Source organism: Astatotilapia calliptera, chromosome 7, assembly GCF_900246225.1.
Source record: "Astatotilapia calliptera chromosome 7, fAstCal1.2, whole genome shotgun sequence".
NCBI classification, from domain to species: Eukaryota; Metazoa; Chordata; class Actinopteri; order Cichliformes; family Cichlidae; genus Astatotilapia; species Astatotilapia calliptera.
The window spans coordinates 59,991,196-60,013,326 of NC_039308.1; the positions used below are offsets into that span (position 1 = coordinate 59,991,196).

Consider the following 22,131-nt stretch of genomic DNA (forward strand, 5'->3'; position numbering starts at 1 on the left):
ATACGTTGTTCATATCAGACAACATAAGCAACATTTAGCTAACTTGTGCTCTCATTTTTCTTTTCTTTTGCCTCTCACCCCCAACCAGTCGCGACAGATGGCTGCCCCTTCCTGAGCCTGGTTCTGTCAAAGGTTTCTTCCTGTTTAAAGGGAGTTTTTCCTTTCCACCGTGCCTAGTGCTTGCTCACAGGGGATCATTTGATTGTTGGGGTTTAATTTGTTAAAAAACATAACAAATTAGGTGAGGGGTTCACATAATAGAGAGCACAACAAAAACTACAAATTTTTAAAAAATTTGTTAGTTGCAAATCAAAATAAAGACAACAGTTTCTGAAAAACATCTCTTACGGCTCTGTTTATTTGCTTAAATGAATACTTGTATTTTTTTTCATAGAAGAATATACATTGTCTTAAGTATTTAATAATTTTAAATTTAGCCCTGCGCTGCATGAGATAAACTGAGATGAGATAAACACAGACGGCTGTCGAGGCCTGGCGAGGGAAAGTTCCTCTTCAACCTCCAAACTGAACCCAGTTTGTTACTCGCAGCATCGCAAAATTAGACACAGCAATTTCTTAGAGTCTGGTTTAAGTCCTGAAATGACATCTCCTTACCTGTCACGATTCTGGGTCAGTTTGACCCAGTATTTTGAGTTGTTATGTTTTGGTGTGTTTTTGCATTATGGATAGTTTTCTTATTCTCTTGTGGTGCTTGTGTTGGTTATGATGATGATGATTATTAATCTATGCTTTAGTTCTTCTTGTTTGGGGATTAGTTCTTAGGTTTTGTGTTCTCATGGTTTTTGCTGGTTTAGTTCAGTGTCTAGTCTGTCTCTCTCTGTCCGTGTCTTAGTTTAGTGTGTATTGTTTCCTGTTTTATTTTGAAGGATTGTGTCTTATGTCAGTGTGTCCAGCTTCGATCCCCTGACTCGTTAGCCCCAATCTCTCCCAGCTGTGTCTCCCTCCTGTTTTCCATTCCCTGATTACTTCCCTGTGTATATTAGCCCTGTGTTTGCCCTTGCTCAGTGCTGCATCGTACCGTCGGATTATGCCTTTGTGTTTTATACTGTGTTCAGTATTTTCGTGTTCACTACCCTTGTTCAGTTCATGTTTTAATTTCTCCAGCAATAAAGCTGAGGTTTTGAGTTACAATTCTGTGTTTGAGTCCTGCATTTGGATCCTCATCTCCGCCTGCCCGCACACAGAGCCCTGTATTTAAAATCCAACTCTTACCTGAACTCTGCTGCCTTTCTGTCTCTCTCGCTGCTTTGTAACGCACCATCCCCCTTTTGACATTAGATAATGGTACATCAAACCTGCACTGCAGAGAGGTTGGCATGACAGGAAGTCGAGATGATAACGATAGACCAGCCTTCAAACTAAGACGCGTGATGTATAAAAGTCTTTCTACTGAGTAAAGGACAGTTTGAGTTTCCTGCTGGCACCATGCACTGTCTTCACAAGTTTCTTCTTTGTTTTCTACCATGTCTACAAGGCATCAGTGTGAACATCAAATATATCTGATTTATCTTACGGCTGTAAACGGCACACTAACTTTATCATCTTCTTTTTTTTTTTTAATTTACCAGAGTTTTCAACAGGAATTATTCATGGAACAAAAGCTCCGGACAACTCGATACCCTACATGGGATCAGTTCAGAATAACAAGGGTCAACATGTCTGTGGAGAATTCCTCATCACTGAAGACTTTGTGCTCACTGCTGCACACTGTGACCGGTTGTGAGTTAGATTTCCTGTTCATGAAGTTCATCCAAAAACAAACTTTTTCAAACTTGTGTTTATTGATCAGATCACTCTAAGTTATTGATAAGGCAGATGTTATTTCGAGGGAAAATAAAACACAATTAAGTGCAATAGCATCAAATAAAAATGACCTTTGACTTCTGACAGCCGTTGGTTACATGAAAATGTGTTTCTATTTTTTACTTCATGTTGTGTCTCCAGTTGTGTGTGAACGTTCGAGAAATAAAGATATCAGTTTAAAATTGTTGACATTTTTAATTCCCTCTCAATGATTACTCACACAGTGACCGCACACACTGATCATCCCAAAATAAAGATTGAGAGAAAATGAAATCCATGAAGGATACCAAAACACTGAACATGCTAATGACATCATTGAAAGCAGCATCAGTTTCATGTGATGTATTTGTAGAATAATTATATTTTTAAAAGAGTTTTTACATGAAAATGTGTTTCTATTTTTTACTTCATGTTGTGTCTCCAGTTGTGTGTGAACGTTCGATTAGTTCACAGAGTACAAACAATTCAGCCTCCACGTGCTGAAATAAACCTAAAAGAAAATCAAGTGTTTCTGGTGGCGAACCTGTTGATGAGCCGACGGTGGTGGACGTGTCTGTCATCGAACCAAAGGTCTGTAAGAAACACTGGCCTGGTCTTCCTGCCAGTGTTTCCTGTGCAGGTGGATATGGAACAACCAAAGGATTCTGTCAGGTATGTTTTCTGTGATTTCAGTGGAAACTTGTGTTCTGTTGACAAATGTATAAAAAAATATATATATATAATCTGACATATTAAAATCCTCACAGGGTGAGGTAATACCAGGATGCTCTGTAGAATCCTGACCACTTTTTCATGGGAATTGATCGGCTGCTGACCGCAAGGCACTGCAGCGGGTGATATAAACAGCCCAATTATTCCACCATTTATACTGGCCTTATCTGTATTTATACATGTAAATGGTAAACGGCAAATGTACTGGTTCTCATAGAGCTACTCTTTCTACTGTTCTTTACACAACTTGTGCATTCACCCATTCGCACAAGCACATTTTTCTAGGTGCTTTCTAAGTAACATTCACACACACTCTGTGTGAATGTCAGAGATGATCTGCTCTACCACCTGAGCTACAGCCACCCCGTGTGTGTTGACAATAAACTGAAATCCTAATCCTAAAATGTGGGTCGTGTTTTGGGTCTGCCACTTGAGGATACACAGAAATAAGCCATGCTGAACAGATTTCCACATCTTTTCATCTCATCACAAATGCCTCCAAGATACCTGAAAAGCTTCTGTTTCATTTTATATGGAGAAATAAAAGCTAATATTTACAAACAGTATTTTGTTTAATGTTAAAAGAATCTGGTGGTTTGGAAGTTTAAAGTTTGAGACATTAAAGTTACACGGTTAACTACTGTAAGGAACAAAAAGACACTGTTAGAAACTCTTTCTTCAAACATATCCTTCATTTGATACATTAAATGATGCATGAATTCTACTAATTCTATTCTACTACATCAGTCATGCGTGATAAGCACTGTTGATGATTCACCAGCAGGATCGTTTTACGCTGAAATCATTTTGAAATCAGGACGGTGTGTGGCCACAAAATAAATGATTCATATCAAATGTGTTAAACCTAAAGTAAGAAGCTCATTTTGGAAATGTGAGGGGGGAGAAAGTGGAGACGTTTGACTTCAGATGTTTGGTGTAAAAACAAAGCTCTCAGGAGACTCCTCGAATACTGTAACTCTGTGAGTACAGTAATGGAGTATTTTTACTTTGTTACATCATTGATTAACATCAGTCAGCCTTTTAATATCATTTATTTAAAAAGACGTTTGTCTGTCTGTGTGCGTGATGCTCTGCGAAGCGTCCTGCATTAGAAACAATGGAAAACTATCCACATCTCTCATTTTCAGCGACTCGTTTGATTTCTGATGCAGTACGCTCATTTGGCCACACAGCGGCGCTGCTGACTTGTTAAATAGCTCAGCAGAAACATTTCAAATTATTTCATTCAGCATTCGTTTCGTGTCTCACTATGAAAAGGCCTCATGCGTGACCTCATCAGAAGCTCAAATGCCATTACAGCAGCCATAAGTGACGCCCATGTCAGGAGCGACAAGTTTCTGGTCACCTTCTGGTGTGCTGTATACAAAAGCCAGCCGGCCCTCATAGATCCAGTTAAAATTTTTAATTTTATCTTAAAATATCTGAAAAGCTGGAGCTGCTTTTATTTGAACTCATTTATCACAAAAGAGAAAACACATTAATAGAGGAAAGGGGAGGACGAGTCACAGATATCCTCGGTCCTGCTATGTTTTCTGAAGCGTCTCATTCTGTGGCTTGGAGCAACCCGTTCTCACTCCCGACACGTAAAATAATGATGATTTGTCGCGTCCCTTAACTTCTCATGCTGACGCTAAAGGTATCTTTCCACGTTTTTATGTGACGCTGTGGGTTGTCAATTCATTCCAATATGAACCCGCTCGCGCGATCAGAGACGCTTCGAGCAGAGGCTCCAGCCATCCATTTACTCCAATAATAATCCCGTCACAGCGAAACATGACGCTGTGAAGCACAATCTAACTGGAGAACCGGGAACCCTCTCCGCGAACGGGTTTTTCTCCCTAATTTAATGCTTTCTTTTAATGGACATCGTTAACATTTCTCAACAAAAACACATGAAAGTATCACTGATAATGCAACAATAAAATCGCTTCATGTTGTGGCCATCACACAGTGTTTTCCAAACTGATTCGCGAGCTGAAAGTGCTCAGATTTAACGTACATAATCCTTTGTTAGGTTTATTATTTTCATTTCACACGTAAAACACATTTATAGATTCATCCACCACTCCTGTTAGTTTTGGATGTGCTCGGCTCCAACCAATCAGATGCAACCTGTGTAAGCAAAGGATGATGGGAGAATGGAGAGACCCATTTATAAGAATAAGAAAATGAGGCGGAACTGATTGATTCTAATGCAGGTATGTAAAAAATACATATTTAAAGTAATAGGGCAGCACGGTGGTTAGCACTGTTGCCGCACAGCAAGAAGGTCCTGAGTTCAATTCCACCATCAGGCTGGGGTCTTTCTGTGTGGAGTTTGCAAGTTCTCCCCGTGTTTGCGTGGGTTCCCTCTGGGTACTCCGGCTTCCTCCCACCGTCCAAAGACATGCAGCTTGTGGGGATAGGTTAATTGGATATTCCAAATTGCCACTAGGTGTGAATGTGAGTGTGAATGGTTGTCTGTCCCTATGTGTTAGCCCTGCGACAGACTGGCGACCTGTCCAGGGTGTATCCCGCCTTTCGCCCTATGTCAGCTGGGATAGGCTCCAGCGCCCCCCGCGACCCTGAAAAGGATAAGCGGAAGCGGATGGATGGGTGGATGGATGGATGGCTCTTGATGTGTGTTTCAAAGTTTGTTTTTCATAAAAGCTTCAAACAAACAGAGGTGACTGATCTCGAAACGGTTTAATGCATTTAAAAATGGCTACAGCTACCGTCAGCATCCTTGCTAGGTAACGACTACACGTGGCTACTGCAGCATTAGCCATTTAATCCAACGATGATGGATTAAATCTATTACAAACGTTAAAGGACTTGTGTGCTGCAAAATACCCTCACATGGTGCGTAAAGCAGTTTTTGCATTAGAGTTCTGCTAGCTTTTTATAAACTGATGATGCTAACGTTAATTGCTAACGTTAACTGGAGCGCCAAGACTGAAAATCATTTGAGTTGCGTTAGTTATGCGTTTATGTCACTGAGTTCTGCAAAAATCTCTTTCCTCTTTAGCTTGAAAATGAGCGATTCAGAGGATCCCGAGCTGGAGGAAGAGCTTCAGGCTGCTGACGAACTCCTTCAAGATATGCAGGTAATATTTTTAGTGGAAACAGTTGTTAAAGAGGGAACACGCTTGTCTAATATTTTGTACGGAGTAAACGTTATATTATTTGAAATTTTTTTTTATATATGTGTATATATAAGTTTGTCAAATTAAGTTGGTTAACTTAAGATGTTTGATAATCTTTGCTTTATGGACTGTATTTTAGGTGTTCCCTTTTTTCCTTGTTAATTGCGTAGAATGATGCACAGAGTGAACCTCAGCCAAGACCAGTGCGCTGGAAAACACGTGACAGACAGACAGGGAGATTTTATTCCTCAAAGACCATCAACCAGTCGATGTACTAGTTGCATGCCACGTGGTCAGTGTTCACACAACCAATGATTTTATCTCACAACTTGTTTTCACCAAAGAATTTCAGTAAGTAAATATTCTTCAATCTCTTTTTTTCCTCCCAGTGTCCAGAGAGCAGCATCAATGTCCACGTGAAGAACCTAGTTATGTTGCCAGTGTCAACCCAACAAAAGGTACTTTACCTTCTTGTATATGTTGTGATTTCTGTTTACTTTTATATTTGTTGTTATAGTTGAGTTAGGCAGGGCTTTTGTGCAGTCCTAAGAAACATACTGCCTAGAGTGTTTTTCACTTTGTGGAAGAGTTTCTTCCTTTATTTTTTTTCTGTTAGTGTATGGAACTGAGGTGCTTCGTCAGGAGCTCCTTCAGTTGTTGGAGGATGGAGAAGAGGACGCAGCCATGACTTGTGAGACGTCGTCTGAGTCAGCTGCTACTCACTGGGCGATCAGAAATATGGTGTCCTCGCAAAAGTGGAAAGAGGCCAGGCCTTGTCTTATAGATAATATGTTAGCTACTCTGGATCCACAGTCACACCGTGTGTGTCAGTGTGGCAAACAAGTAGTTGTGAGGTGTCTGGACTGCCTGCCTCTCCCATTCCTTTGTGCTGACTGTGATATTGCAGTTCACACACGCTTTGTCCTGCACAACAGAGAGGCAGTAACAGGAGGGTTTTTGCAGCCTTCATCACAGTTTAGGTACGGTTTTTAAGTCTTATGCATTTCTTGCTATGTACTATGAGTGGGTGCTGTTATTGTATATTTGTTGTGTATCAGTTAATTTCCAATTCCTTTTTATATATATATTGTGTGTTTTAATGTTAGTTCGGCTGTTGCCTGTGCAAAGGCCAGAACATGTGTGTGACTGCCCAGCAGGTAACGTTGAGGTTTCACGCGGCGCAATTGTGGCTCTTGTAACCATAAATGGTAAGTTGCCCTTTTGTCACACACTACATACACAATAGATGTGTTTGGAGTATGGCTGCCACGATTAGTCAACTAGTCACGATTACGTCGACTATCAAAATCGTCGACGACTGATTTAATAGTCGACGCGTCGTTTGAAGCTTTGTAAGATCCCAAAAGACGCAGGTATAAGTAGTAGGATTTAAGAGTGTAATAACGGACTGAAACAGAAGATGGCAGCACTGCATGTACAAGGATGCCAGCTGCCGTTAAACCCCGAAGAAGAAGAAGAAGCTGTGTCCCAGAATTCATAGCGCGGCCCAGCTCAGTTTCCAACAATGGCGGCAGCTAGTTAGTTTTAATATTACTCTTATTATTCTTTCTGGGTCACAAAATAAACGTTTAACATATTTTCAGGCGAGAATGTAGCTGTGTAAACCTCAAATATCTGCTCAGTTTATCAAGACACCACATATTTTCAAAAGCGCTCCTACGTTTTCGGAGCCGTCTGTTACCCACTAGCTCGATAGCTAACCGGGGGCTAGGCTCAAGAGCCGTGAGAACACCGGACTCCCGGCAAATTTCGCTACTCAGGTTAAACATGATATAGAAGTCACTTGGTGGATAACTTCCAAATGTTATTTGGCTTTTTTCAGTATTTTATTTGTTCCTGAGTAAATCGGTTTGGCTGAGATTAAAGTTATAGTTTTTACACAGCTGAATAAACATCAAGCAGACAGCTGATTATCAGAAGTGTGAGATTAGGGGTGGGTTTTTATAATCGATTCATCGATTAAAATCGATTCTGGCTTGGATAACGTAAAATCGATTCATTAAAATCCTGAATCGATTTTTTTAATATAAATTTATTTTGCCCGAAATGCCAGAATCTCTGGTGACATCTCACAAAATTTCAAGAACCACCAAACAGCTAAGACAGTAAATGAGAGCAGGTACACGGATTCTGCACATAGACTTAAACACACAGCGCGACCCGCGGATCAGAATCAGTTAGATGTTGCCTTTCTCACGGTGGGGGTGAAAGCCGACAGCGCGCTGATTCTTTGAATCGCGCTTTGTGTTCACGCCCTTAATGAGCCGATTCTAAAGCTGTTAGTTTGATCTCTCTCCAAACAATATTGACCGAACCAGCAGCAAAAGAAGATCCAAACGCTTCACATAAACATCGTCATGAATTCACTCTGACTTTCACTGTTTTGCTTCCACCGCGATGCGCAGCTCTCTCTCCCTCTCTCTCTCTCTCTGTACTTCAAGAACAGTTTCCCTTTCTTCATTATTGGCTTGCTTGTTACACACCAGTCTACTGTTGTTTACAGCGCTGTCAGCCGCTGTTTTTTTTCCCTTTTACATTTTCCGAAAAGAAAACCTAATTTCTGCCGTTCAATACTGAACAAATTTAAACTTTTTAAAATTATTCAAAATGCAAAACGCTTAACCGTGTCTCTAATAAAACCGCTGTAACTTCAGAGGTAATGTTCATATATTGATTAATGGTTTTCTTTCGTTTTTGATGTACTGCAGAATATTTTTATAAAATCCCAGGCCAGGAAAATCACCTTCGTGTTTTTCTGTGTTTTATCTTCAGCTACTTTGACACAAAGGCCTCTGCTGTAACGCTCACACCTGTGATAAAGTCTTGCGTGTGTCAGCTTCCTTTTTATTGATACAAAAATATGTAAATGTATTGATCTGAATTATAATATTTCTGACTGTCAAAATTTCCCAGATTTAAATAGAATCGAATTAAATCGAATTAAATCGAATCGTGGATCGAATCGATTCGGGACCTTGTGAATCGGAATTGAATCGATTCTAGAAATCAGTGACGATACCTAGCCCTATGTGAGATGCTCGAGAATTTACTCCGGTGTCCTGTTATATTTTAGATAGCAAGGAGTTTATTAAACTCCACCGAGACAATCTGCTAATTTCATTAAAATTTAATAAACTATCATCTTGTCTTTATTTTTAGTTAGCACGTACCTTAAACACTTAAAGCTGTAAGCTAATGATAGTTATATAAGAGCAGACGCTGCTGGTGCAATAAGCTGTACGCTTTACGTCCAATGGATGATGATCTGATTAGTCGACTAATCGCAAAAATAATCGGTGACTAGTCGACTATCAAAATAATCGTTTGTGGCAGCCCTAGTTTGGAGGTTTTATTGCAAATTGTGCATTGCTATCTTGGTTTGAATTACTGTTATGGCCCTGTCCATAATCTGTTTTGGTGGCTGTTGTTGTCTGTGCCTTTAAGTCTTTGCAGGTCCCGGAGTGGATGAGCTGACGGCTGCTGATTGGTCCCCTGGCCATGTGATCTTCATTCAAATCCCTCACCAGCAGTTGTCCCGGGGCAGCCACTGACAGCAGCAGCAGACCTGACCCTGGCCTCCAAAACCTGAGACTTTTGTGCGACTTTTTTTGGAGTTTTGTATATAGTGTGTACATTAGTTTTCATTGTAAATAGCCTTGTAAATAGCACTGCAACAGAAGGGGTGAGCTGCCTTATTGTTTTTCCTTGAACTGTTTTCTCCTGTTTATTTCAGTTAGGGAGTTAGGTGTAGCGCTTGTCTTTTGTTTGATGTTTGATTTCACATAGGGTTTTAGATAACACCTTCTCCTGACTTAGCTGGTTTTGTTTGTTATTTTGGCCTTTGTTCACCCTGGAGCTTCATTTTTGCAGTGGAGAAAAATAAATCACGATTCACTAAGAAATTGGTTTACCTTTGTGTATGGTTTTGGGGACCAGGGCGGGGCAATTCTTTCAATCTTGTGTTGCGTTCCTGTACCCCTAGACTGGGGCGTAACATAAAGTGGGGGCTCGTCCTTTTTTTTTCTTTTGCCGTTCTTTTTGCTCATTGTATTTTGTGGGTTGTCTGCAGTTTTTGGTTGGCAGTTTTCTTGTAGTGTTGGGGGTGATCTAGTCACGATGACTTTTGAAGTGGATGATTTTGCACTACAACCCACCATGGATAAGTTGGATCGATGCACAAAGGCGGATTTGTTGTTGGTGGCAGATTTGTTTAATGTGGGTGTGCCTTTACATGCTAAAAAGGCAGAAATTAAGCAGTGCCTGACAGCTCAACTGGTGGATAAGGGGGTTTTTGCGGAGTCGAAACCTCGGCCGGTTGAGGCGACTGGAGGTTTGGTGGTGGATGCGGGAGCAGAAGCTGCTGCAACCATCCCAAAAGCTCCCAGTGGACGGGTGTCGCCAGGGGCGGAGGCTCCTGCTGCCATTCAGATCCCAAACGTTAGCCCAGCCGGACAATCAACAGGATTGGTTACGGAGGATCTTGGGCTCGCCCTTCGCCTGAAAGAGGTGGAGCTTGCGACTAAGTCCAAAGAAGTTGAGCTTATGCATCTCCGCATAAGGGCTATGGAGCTGGATCCTTCCCGGCAGCGCAATGTTACCTCTACCCCAGTGAGTAAAGTTGTGAGTAAATCTTCTGATTCACTCTCCTCTGACCAATTTGATGCAAGCAGGCAAATTACTTTAGTGCCACCTTTCAGAGAAAGTGAAGTTGACTCTTACTTTAATGCCTTTGAACGCATCGCAACCACTTTGAAATGGCCCAAGGATGTGTGGAGTTTGTTGCTGCAGTGTAAATTGGTGGGGAAAGCACAGGAAGTGTGTGCGAGCTTGTCTATTGATGACAGCCTGGATTATGAAATTGTGAAATCCACTATTTTAAGGGCTTATGAGCTAGTTCCAGAGGCATATCGCCAGAGGTTTCGGTCGTGTGAAAAATCTGCCAACCAAACACATGTCGAGTTTGCCAGGGAGAAGACTCTCTTGTTTGATAAGTGGTTAGCTGCAAGTAAAGTGAAGGACTTTGCTCAGCTAAGAGAATTGGTCCTACTGGAGGAATTCAAAACGTGTCTTCCAGAGAATGTTGTGGTATATATCAATGAGCAAAAGGTGGATTCGTTGTCTAAAGCTGCTGTTCTCGCAGATGAGTTTGTGTTGACCCATCGCGTTGCGTTTTCAGCTGTGCGCCGTGAATGTGCCCCGTTGTCGAAACCTGCGAGGAGTTTGAGGGTTTCTCCCAAGCGTCAACCGCGCCCTGATCAGGTCCCCATGACTGTCCGAGAATGCTTTTATTGCCATGATACTGGCCATCTCATTGCCAGTTGTCCGTCGCTCCGTCGCAAAGAGCAAACTCACACATGGAAAAAGCCAAAAAGCATTGGTTTTGTTCAATCGGTTGCTACTCCTAATCCCGTCAGTGATGAACCAGGAAATGACAGTCTTGACAGCAGTTACCGACCATTCATTTCACAAGGGTTTGCCTCACTGACTGGAATAGAGGAGGATCGCGTGCCGATTGTAATTTTGCGCGACACTGGGGCTGCCCAGTCTCTCATTTTGGAAAGCGCGTTGCCTTTCTCAAGTAACTCGTTTTGTGGTGCTGATGCTCTCGTGTGGGGAGTGAAAATGAGTGTGTTACGAGCTCCGCTGCACAGAGTCTTCCTACAGTCGCCTCTCGTTTCGGGCCCGGTAACAGTTGGGGTGCGCGCTCGCTTGCCCGTGCAGGGGGTTACTATGATTCTGGGGAATGATCTAGCCAATGGGAAAGTTTTCCCGATCCCTGAAGTAATTGAAAACCCCGTCGATGATTTTGATTTTGTTTCCGAGTCTGCTGCTGACAGTCTGCCCTCTGTTTTTCCTGCCTGTGTTGTCACACGCGCCCACAAGCGTAAATATGGTGATGTTGACTTGTCTGACTCTTTTCTATGTTCTGAAGCTGTTCCTGAGAAAGCTGAACTGCCTGTGGAAAAAGCTGAAAAATGTGTGTCTGATAAACTGCTACCCACTACACCTGACCTGTCTTTTGAGGTAAACAAAACAGATTTTATTCATGCGCAACAGAATGACCCGACTTTGGCCAAATGTTTACTTGCCGCAAATTCAAGCGATCAGAATCCCCGTGTCTACAGCATTGAAAATGATGTGTTAATGCGCAAATGGCATCCTCCCTCCTCTAGTGATCTTGGCTGGAACGTATTTCAACAAGCAGTTGTACCGCAAAATTTCCGACACCAAGTACTCAGCCTAGCACATGACAGTTTCTCTGGACATTTAGGAATTAGGAAGACCTACCTTCGTATTCTGCGTCACTTTTTCTGGCCAGGTTTGAAGACTGATGTGACCAAATATTGCCGCTCTTGCCACGTTTGCCAGGTCAGCGGAAAACCCAACCAGGTTATTCCTCCTGCTCCATTGCATCCAATCCCAGCCTTAGGCGAACCATTTGAGCACATAATCATCGATTGTGTAGGTCCGCTTCCAAAAACCAAGTCAGGACATCAGTACCTCTTGACTTTAATGTGCGCCGCCACACGCTTCCCCGAGGCTATTCCGTTACGCACTATCAAAGTCAAAGCCATTGTCAGAGCATTAGTAAACTTTTTCTCCCTTTTCGGTTTGCCTAAATCAGTTCAAACAGACCAAGGGTCTAACTTCATGTCCAAGATATTCGCTCAGGTCTTAAAATCGCTATCCATCAAGCATCAAAAATCCAGTGCATATCACCCCGAATCACAGGGTGCGCTTGAGCGTTTCCACCAGACTTTAAAAGCCATGATGAGGAAGTTCTGCCTCGAGTCAGGAAGAGAGTGGGACGAAGGTCTGCCACTTCTCCTTCTAGCGGTGAGGGAGAGTGTGCAGGAGTCCACGGGTTTCAGTCCCGCAGAGCTGGTGTTTGGACACACAGTGCGTGGTCCCCTGCGGCTGCTTAAAGAGAGATATCTGTCCGACACAGCTACCCCCGAGCAGAACGTATTAGATTACGTAAGTTGTTTTAGGGAGCGCCTGCATAAAGCATGCGAAATTGCACGCGAGGCTCTTTCCGCGTCTCAGGAAAAAATGAAAAGGAAATTCGACAAAAAGTCCGTGCAGAGAAAATTTGAAGTGGGTGACAAAGTGTTGACTCTCCTACCCGTTCCTGGATCCTCTCTCCAGGCAAAGTTCTGTGGGCCCTATACTGTCCAAGAGAAACTGAGTGACACAGATTATGTTATAGGTACCCCAGACCGTAGGAGAAAGCGTCGTGTGTGTCATGTTAATCTGATGAAGCCTTATTTTGTTCGTGATGCAGGTGTAAACTCCTCCTCATCCCCTGCTGCGCTGTCTGCCGTGTCGGTAGTTGTGCCAGCATCCCCGTCTCAGTATAGCCCAGAAAGTGATGGCTTAGCTTTCGTTTGTGCTGAGGGTTGCTCCCGACTCAGAAACTCTGAAATATTGGATAATTTGAAATCTCACCTAAAACATTTAGATGAGGCTGCCCAGACCGATGTGTGTTCGCTGATCAATACTTACCCATCTCTGTTTGCTGACACTCCGTCTCGCACTACTGTCCTCGAACATGACATAGATGTAGGTGACCACTCTCCGATCAAGCAACACGCTTATCGTGTGAACCCTACCAAACGTGCACTTTTTCAGCAAGAAGTTTCCTACTTGCTGGAAAATGGTCTTGCTGTCCCTAGTTCGAGTGCCTGGAGTTCCCCATGCCTTCTTGTGCCGAAGGAAGACAAAACTCCACGTTTTTGTAGTGATTTTCGAAAAGTGAACAGTGTGACCAAACCCGACTCCTACCCTCTTCCCCGCATGGAAGATTGTGTTGACAGGGTTGGCTCCGCAAAGTTTGTCACCAAACTGGACTTATTAAAGGGTTATTGGCAAGTTCCCCTCACTCCGCGTGCATCTGAAATTTCTGCTTTTGTCACTCCGGACCACTTCCTCCAATACACCGTCATGCCTTTTGGCCTTCGAAATGCCCCTGCCACATTCCAACGCCTTATGCACATTGTCTTAGGTGGTGTCACAAACTGTGAAGTGTACTTAGACGACATTGTAGCCTATTCAGAGACTTGGTCAGATCACCTTGGAACACTCACGGAGATTTTTGAAAGATTACAAGAGGCATCCCTTACCCTAAATCTTGCCAAATGTGACTTTGGTAAGGCCACTGTGACTTATCTAGGGAAGCAGGTGGGTCAGGGACAGGTGCGCCCCCTGCTGGCTAAAATCCAGGCTATCCTAGATCTCCCTGTGCCTCGCACTAGACGTGAGCTTCGCCGGTTCCTTGGTATGGCCGGCTATTATCGTGGCTTCTGTAAGAATTTTGCAGATGTAGTTGCACCTCTCACCAGTCTCACAAGTGTGTCAAAACCATTTGTATGGTCCCCCACATGCCAGAATGCTTTTGAGTCTGCCAAAGCTCTCCTCTGCAGCACACCAGTACTTGCCGCTCCTGTTTTCACACATCCGTTTAAACTTGAGGTGGATGCCAGCGCCAACGGTGCAGGTGCGGTACTGTTGCAGGAGGATAGGCAGGGTGTTGATCACCCAATTGGTTACTTTTCGAAAAAATTCAACTCCCACCAACAGAAATACAGCACCATTGAAAAAGAAGCTCTCTCTCTATTGCTTGCTCTACAGCATTTCGAGGTCTATGTCGGTTCCAGTTCAGCACCTGTCATTGTTTACACAGACCACAACCCCCTCGTGTTTTTGACCCGAATGCGAAATTCTAACCAAAGGCTCATGAGATGGTCCCTCTTAGTACAAGATTTCAATCTGGAGATCCATCACAAAATAGGGACAGAGAATGTACTGGCAGATGCGCTGTCACGTGGTTTTCGGAACCCCTAAGCGCCAAACATCTTTAGGGGAGATGTTTGGTCTTGGGAAGGGGGGTGTTATGGCCCTGTCCATAATCTGTTTTGGTGGCTGTTGTTGTCTGTGCCTTTAAGTCTTTGCAGGTCCCGGAGTGGATGAGCTGACGGCTGCTGATTGGTCCCCTGGCCATGTGATCTTCATTCAAATCCCTCACCAGCAGTTGTCCCGGGGCAGCCACTGACAGCAGCAGCAGACCTGACCCTGGCCTCCAAAACCTGAGACTTTTGTGCGACTTTTTTTGGAGTTTTGTATATAGTGTGTACATTAGTTTTCATTGTAAATAGCCTTGTAAATAGCACTGCAACAGAAGGGGTGAGCTGCCTTATTGTTTTTCCTTGCACTGTTTTCTCCTGTTTATTTCAGTTAGGGAGTTAGGTGTAGCGCTTGTCTTTTGTTTGATATTTGATTTCACATAGGGTTGTAGATAACACCTCCTCCTGACTTAGCTGGTTTTGTTTGTTATTTTGGCCTTTGTTCACCCCGGAGCTTCATTTTTGCAGTGGAGAAAAATAAATCACGATTCACTAAGAAATTGGTTTCCCTTTGTGTATGGTTTTGGGGACCAGGGCGGGGCAATTCTTTCAATCTTGTGTTGCGTTCCTGTACCCCTAACAATTACCCTCGGCCCGCAGTATATGTGGGCACCTGTCAAAGGTCATTTGGATTTACCAGACCGATTTGAAAACAACATGAAAAAAATGAATGCTTTGAGCCATGACTGAATTTATCCTGATCCTTTCTAAAGGCCGTTATAACCTTGCACTGCCAGTGGTGAGCTGCACCAGCTGTGGCCTAATGTGGTCCCCCTCAGTTAAGGACATCCTGGGTAGTGGATATTGGCCTGGCACCTTAAATTTCTGCACCCTGTTTTCAATGGATGTCTTTCAGTCTTTCTATGACATTAAGAAGGCTGCACCAGGGATGTCACTTAAGGCATTTGTCAAAGTGCTGGATGAACGAACAGCCATTTTGGAAGGGTGAGTTTCTAAATTTGCCAAGTTTAAGGAAATTGTGTAAATCAATGTTTATGATGACTGTCCTTGAATATTCTGTTGTATGTCCTCTAGAGCTGGGCGATATGAGATTTTTTCATATCACGATATGTTTTTTTCATTTCAGGCGATAACGATATCTATCACGATATAAGCCAAATAACTATATTTGTAAGATTTAAATGTGCTGTTGCTCACAAGTAAAATGTGAAATAATCAGCAGCTTGTTTTTATTTAAATATTTATTTCCCATAATAAGTTCAACAGGGTAGATGTACTTAAGGAACATGAGACTTTTTCAGATAAATAAAGGCAAATATTGCAAACTACACAAAAGACAGCCGCTAAAGCGTTTAAGTTTCAAAATAGAACAAACGAAACAGACTAAATTGTCAATTCCACTTAGAAACAAAGTATTAATTCTAAAAATAAATCTTAGTTTGTTTTACAGAAGAACAGACAAAACTGACTAACTTTTGTCAATATCAAATAAACTGAGAACTAAAAGGAAATTCTCAATCTCTCCTTGTTGTATAGCTGAGCTTTTCAAACAGTTTTAACAGTTACTTTAGTCTGACAAAAGCCGAATGACGAATTAGCGCTTCCAGTCAGAGACTGAGGCTACGTCCACACGTACACGGGTATTTTTGAAAACGGAGATTTTCCGTTTTCGTTTTAAAAAAATAATCCCGTCCACACGTAAAGGCAGAAATGAAGAAAAACGGTGCTATGAACATGCCAAAGCAGCAGGTGGCGCTAGATTCCTAACCGTGCAGAAATGTTGGCCAATCAGAAGTCTAGAAGCCTCGGTGGGAAAAAGTAAACAAAGCTGGGGCATAGAAGCAGAACCGAGTCGTATGTGTGGACCGACAGTAACTGTGTGTATATGTAAGCATTTAAACACTGCAGAGAGTAGAATTAACAGTATTGTAGAAATTCATTTCACCGAAACAATAACGTGGCGCACAGTGTGACGCATGCACCAGTTTATTGTATTTCCAGACTTGCTTTCGGCACAATTTACAGTGCACGCTACTCTGTTTTTTGTCAGACTTGAAATAGCCGAAATACCTTCACACTACGGAACTTCTATGGCTCTTCCGTTCGGCAATCTCTCCGGCGTTGGAACCATCATCTGTTTTCTCTTCGGTCACGCTCGGTTGATTTTTCTAGTCGGTACACTCATTTCCTCCATTACCCGCTGGCTGCTTCCCAAACAAACACACGTGCGGCTTGGCACTTGTGCTGTATGTAACAAGTCACGCGACGTGAAGCTGCGGCTGTGATTGGTTCGGCTCTGCGCTACTTAATTTGGATCGGCCGACCTTTTTTTTTTTTTTTTTTTTTTTAAGAGGACAAGAGCGGCGAGGTCTATCGCGATAGCTTAATTTCTCTATCGAGTAAAAGTTATATCGCGATAGATATCGTTATCGTTCTATCGCCCAGCTCTAATGTCCTCTATGTAAAAGACTGGCCGAATATCAGCTGATGCCTTCAGTAAAAGTTTCTTGGAGTGGAGTGCTGTAAAGTTTGTGGACAGGATGTGCAAGGAGCCATGCTTTAGCTGCCCTGCCTGCACTGCAGACATGCTTGCCGTCTCAGTTGATGGAAACCGCAAGCTTTATCGCTTTCAGTCTAATGCAAGGTACGTTATGCATTGTGTACATAAGTCAAATATGGATTTGTAGAAAAATGTATTTTAATGTTTCTTTTCAAACAACTGTCACTGTGTTCGTTCAGCACTTCAGAGCAGGGGAACTTTGAAGGTGTCTTCATTGAAAAAGATGAGGAAGATTCTGAGTTTGTGAAATACATCCAGAGACACACAAATCATGTAAGATACACATGTATATTAGTGCTGTTAGCGTTAATCTTGTTAAAATGACGTTAATGCCATAACCATATACACATACGTGTGTGTGTGTGTGTGTGTGTGTGTGTGTGTGTGTGTGTGTGTGTGTGTGTGTGTGTGTGTACATATATGGATGGGTGGATATTTATTTTATTTTTCTCTTAGTGTTGTCGTAATACTGTTTACTTTACTTTATCTTAATGTGTACTTAATTTTGTCACCATGTGTATTTATTTTTATTTTTATTTTGTGTTGTCAGTGCTGTCCTGGGGAGATATGAGGTCTCGTGTAACTTAAGGCTAATTCAGCTAATTGTTATGCATTTGTTTTAAAATGTTTGTCCCTGATAGGGCTTAATCATGCAGAGTCTTTTATGTTAAAATCTTTGGGTGTATAGGTCCCAGGGAAAGGGTTGTGCGGATCTTCATCTTGGACTGCAGCAAAGGAGTCGTCCAAAAAGTCCACTGGGAAGTTGGATGAAGAGGGCGTGGAAATAGCTGTTTGTCACCACGGAGTCCTCTTAGCTGCATTGAACATGTTTCGAGGGGAGATCTTTGCTTACCCTCTTTTTCTCCAGAGGAAGTTGGCAGCTAGCTTCCCAGGACATATTACGTTCCTTTGCTCTGATGTGGCCTGTAAATATTTCCCCCTATTTAACCAAGGTGGCTCAGCAGTGCCCTGAGCTGAGGAACCTCTTGTCAATGCGTCCTTTTCTCTCCGTCATGCATGCAAAGGCTCACACTTGGAAATGCGAGGTATACTGCAGCTTGTAATTTTGGATTAGTTTGAGACATTTTGTTATAAGGTTGAATGAATTCAGCAGTCATGTATTGTGACCTCCTTTCTATAGATCAAATGGGGAGGTGCGTTTGAGGATGGGGCCGGTTCAACAGTTGGAGAAGAGGTGGAACAAGTAAACAGTTTCCTGTCTAGGGCGGCCATCACAACGAAGTACATGTCTAAATTAGGTATGTGTCTGTGTGTGAGATTCCACTCAGTCTCCTGCTCATTCATTCTTATTTGTATACTAACTGAAATGCAGGGCGAACAGACATGCTGACCCTCCTGGCTTTGGGCTGGAACAAAAGGAAAGTGGAACAACTGGGCTGCACTTTGAGCCAGAGATATCTAAAGGTGATTTCTTTTCAAAAACCATTTTAATGTGTGGGGTAATGGGGGAAAAACACCCGTACTCTTTTAATGTCAATATGAATGACATTTATTAATGTATTCTTAGATCATAAGGATCCTTAGAGAACAAGTGGAGAGCCTGAATGCGACCAGAAATGAGCTGGGTGTAGAAGACGACACACTGCAGCAATGGGTGGCCGATGTGTAGAAATGGGCTGAAGGTGAGTCTCAATATAATGCACTCGTGTATAACAACAGGACCCACCATGGCCTCATTAAAGAACTTAAGGTAGAATTACGACAGTGTCAACAAACAATGAAAAATAAGCCTTGTAAAAGCAGAATTGATGGCAGAGTTGTTGCGTTTCATCAAATTGGATAGAACCTGGGTTGAAATGATGTCGTACTAGTTGGTTTTATAAACCTGAACACCAACATACTTGTTATCTAATGATAATGCAGCACATGCAGGCTCCAGATGTCATATAATGAATGTCATCAAGTCAGTGATTACAGAGTCCACTGTAGTTTGGTGACTGTTACTCATCCTGTGTTCTGATTAATATTCCTCTCACTTAGAAAGTGATCAAACTGATGGCAGCCTTGGAGCGTTGCAGGCACGAATAGAGGAGCTTGTCGTCATCATCAGAGTGCGAACACAAAGTCTTTACAGACAAAATGGTACGTCCCAGTTTCTTTGAAATGGACCGTTTGATGCTGAGTTTGTACAGCTTGTACAGCTACTTTGTAAACAGAATAAAATCAGATCCAGGTTTGTTTAAGCTGGATGTGATTTGTTCTAGCAAACAAATTGATGAGTGTAGATTAAAATGTAACTATATACATTATACTGGCTGCTCTATGTGGGCATCACGGTGCAGGAAGATCCAACCACGATGTGACGTTACAAACCTTTGGAGCTTCTTTCAGGATTATAGATAGTTAGCTTTTCCTTGTAACCCCTGAATTTCCTGCCTTGTTTTCCAGACACACCGTCGGCTGGTTTCCCTTCAGAAGGAGAGTGCAGGTCCCAGAACCCAACCAGCTGCAGCCCCCCGAGAACCAGCAGAACCAGAACAGGAACCCAAACCTGAATCCAGTAAGAAACTCATCATTTTTCTCTCTTGTCCACTTTTCCCTACATTTGATGAAACTCCAGCTAAATGCTGCACACTGAGAAAAGACTGAATGTTTTTGAAATGAGCTAGCAGAGAGACCAGGGTCAGGTCGAGTCTCTAACCTGCACACAGGCCCTGATGTTTGCTGTAGTGGGTGAATTAAGTGCTGCAGGCTGATGTGTGACGTGTGTGTGTGTCTCCTCAGGCAGGTGAGCACGCCGACAGACAGCAGGATGAACCAGCAGCTGGACGGCCTGGGTTTTCTTCAAAACCTTCTTCTCCTCCCTCGTACCCGAGGCCGCTCAGGCTGTGGCCTAACTGAACATCTGGGACTGAGGACTGATTGCAGACAGTTCCCGCTCTTCTGTCATCTCTGGAGATGTTTCTTGAAGCGTGGGTGGAAGGCGTTTACCGAATAATAAATGGACGCAGACAGAGCGCTGCACCTCAGTGCTCCGAGTTCCTGTGTGACTTTGATCTTTCAAGTGAGCGGGAAGCAAACCACCCCAGCACGAATCCCAAGAACTGCCAAAAAATGTGGACAGAATCAAAAGATGCAAGACCTGAAAATGTATTAATAAATCCTCCAACAGGATCCCAGCTGACCTGACCACATACCTCCACTGCCTGCCACCAGCCCCCCACCCTGATCGTTCCCTCCTTTTGTCCATTAAGCACAAAGTGGCAGCGGGTGCCGATAATCCTCCTGAAAGCTGAAACTGTTGTGCCTAAAACGCTCTTCATGTAACGACGTTTACATCCACATGCCTTCTGATTTAAAGTCATGTGCCACGCCGTGGTCACTGCGTGGCCCGGCTCCGTGAATCAGTATTCAGCTCATCCGAGGACGCGTGGGTGCACGGGTGTCTGTAACACTCAATCGGACTGAAACGTTCGCCTCTTCCAAAAGCGGCTAAACTTATCTTCGCATTGAATTTTTAAAATCAGGGTCCTCAAAATTATATATATTTAAGGATTTCTGTTATTCATATATATAGGGACCTTTATTTGCTTCCTTACACTTTTTATAATTAAACTGTTCATCGGTGAAGCAGCAGCAGTTATTGCTGATGTTGTAGAAGAAATTATTTTCTGGGTCTATATCCTTTTCTAAGTCTAGAACATTATGGTCTGTGTATCGAAATGTTCTCAGTTCCAGATGATCATAAACAGAATTCCAAAGAGTTATATTGATATTGTTGTCAGATGCAGATGAAGCTCTTTTAGACTGTGTTGGAGTCAAATTGTTAAATGTTGTCATTGTGCTACTTAAATTTGTAAATCTTAGTTGAAACTATAGGATCAAAGACATTCCTTTGTCTCTGACCACCTCTCCAGCCAATTTGTTGGTGGGGGAGGCTGACGGGTTTTTTATTGTAGGCACATCTTATCTGAAAGATCTTGTCACGGTCCCCGTGTCTCTCTGGTTGGCCCACGCTGGCTACAGGGGCCCGTTCTTCGTACCTCGCTAAGTAAGTTAGCTGGATTAGATTGTTGACGATTTCGCGTGATCTTGGATCGTTCGGTTCTCCGAAGCTCATCCGGGACTTGCTGTCATAGCAACAGATCCGTAAGCGTAAACCTGCTCGGGAGCAGGGCCCTGTGCTTCGTACGTCGCTTACTACATCCAAGATCAAATGAAACATCCAAGATCAAATCATCGCGCTAACTCTGAGCTCGCTATTCCGGTTCCCCGAACACACCTGTTGTTGACGATTAGTACAGCTGGATGAAGTAATGTGAGATCACTGGGTGGCCCAACAGGGGCTACGCATCGATAGTAGAAACATTGATCGGCAACCCGCTGATTGGTCGGCGAAAATGTCGAAGGAGCGCGCTCGGTATTTTTCGGCAGCAGAGCAAGAACTCTTGAGTGAGGGATTTCAGGAGTTTCAGAGTTTAATTAAAACGCAAGGGAACACTGCAAAGGCTGCAAAAGCAAGGAGAGAGGGCTGGCAGGAAGTTGCTGACAAATCAAACTCGTAAGTAATTCAATAATAACAATAATAATGGAGTGGATTTATATAGCGCTTTTCAAGGCACCCAAAGCGCTTTACAATGCCACTATTCATTCACTCTCACATTCACACACTGGTGGAGGCAGCTACGGTTGTAGCCACAGCTGCCCTGGGGCAGACTGACAGAAGCCAGGCTGCCATATCGCGCCATCGGCCCCTCTGGCCAACACCAGTAGGCGGTAGGGTAGATTTATTATATTACACTATATTATCCAATATTATATTACATTATATTATATTATAATATGTTATATTATATCCCCTTTCACATTAGAGCCACAACAGGACCCACTAGAACATGGGAACAAGTAAAAGTGAAATATGAGCATATTCTACAGAATGGTAATATTTATCACTTATATTGCTTTTAGTCTCTTGGAAAGAGTCCCTGAAATAATCTGTTTGTTTATAACAGCAACCAAGAAAAGGGCGGAGCAAAAAAAGACA

The 22,131-nt window shown here is 42.9% G+C and overlaps 2 long non-coding RNA genes across 4 annotated transcripts; both read left to right on the plus strand.

The window, feature by feature from the left end:
• Positions 1-2,865: 2,865 nt before the first annotated feature.
• Positions 2,866-6,990, plus strand: LOC113026960 (uncharacterized). The gene is made up of 5 exons (XR_003272975.1): positions 2,866-4,754; positions 5,564-5,642; positions 5,852-5,973; positions 6,071-6,139; positions 6,298-6,990. It is a non-coding gene; the product is annotated as an uncharacterized LOC113026960 (long non-coding RNA).
• Positions 6,991-18,051: 11,061 nt separating this feature from the next.
• LOC113026959 (uncharacterized) lies at positions 18,052-21,152 on the plus strand. 3 transcript variants are annotated; one of them, XR_003272973.1, is made up of 7 exons: positions 18,052-18,172; positions 18,268-18,385; positions 18,460-18,551; positions 18,655-18,769; positions 19,128-19,229; positions 19,536-19,647; positions 19,872-21,152. It is a non-coding gene; the product is annotated as an uncharacterized LOC113026959 (long non-coding RNA). The 3 variants fall into 3 exon arrangements; XR_003272974.1 differs by having other exon boundaries at positions 18,268-18,368; XR_003272972.1 differs by having other exon boundaries at positions 18,268-18,551.
• The last annotated feature ends 979 nt before the right edge of the window (positions 21,153-22,131 follow it).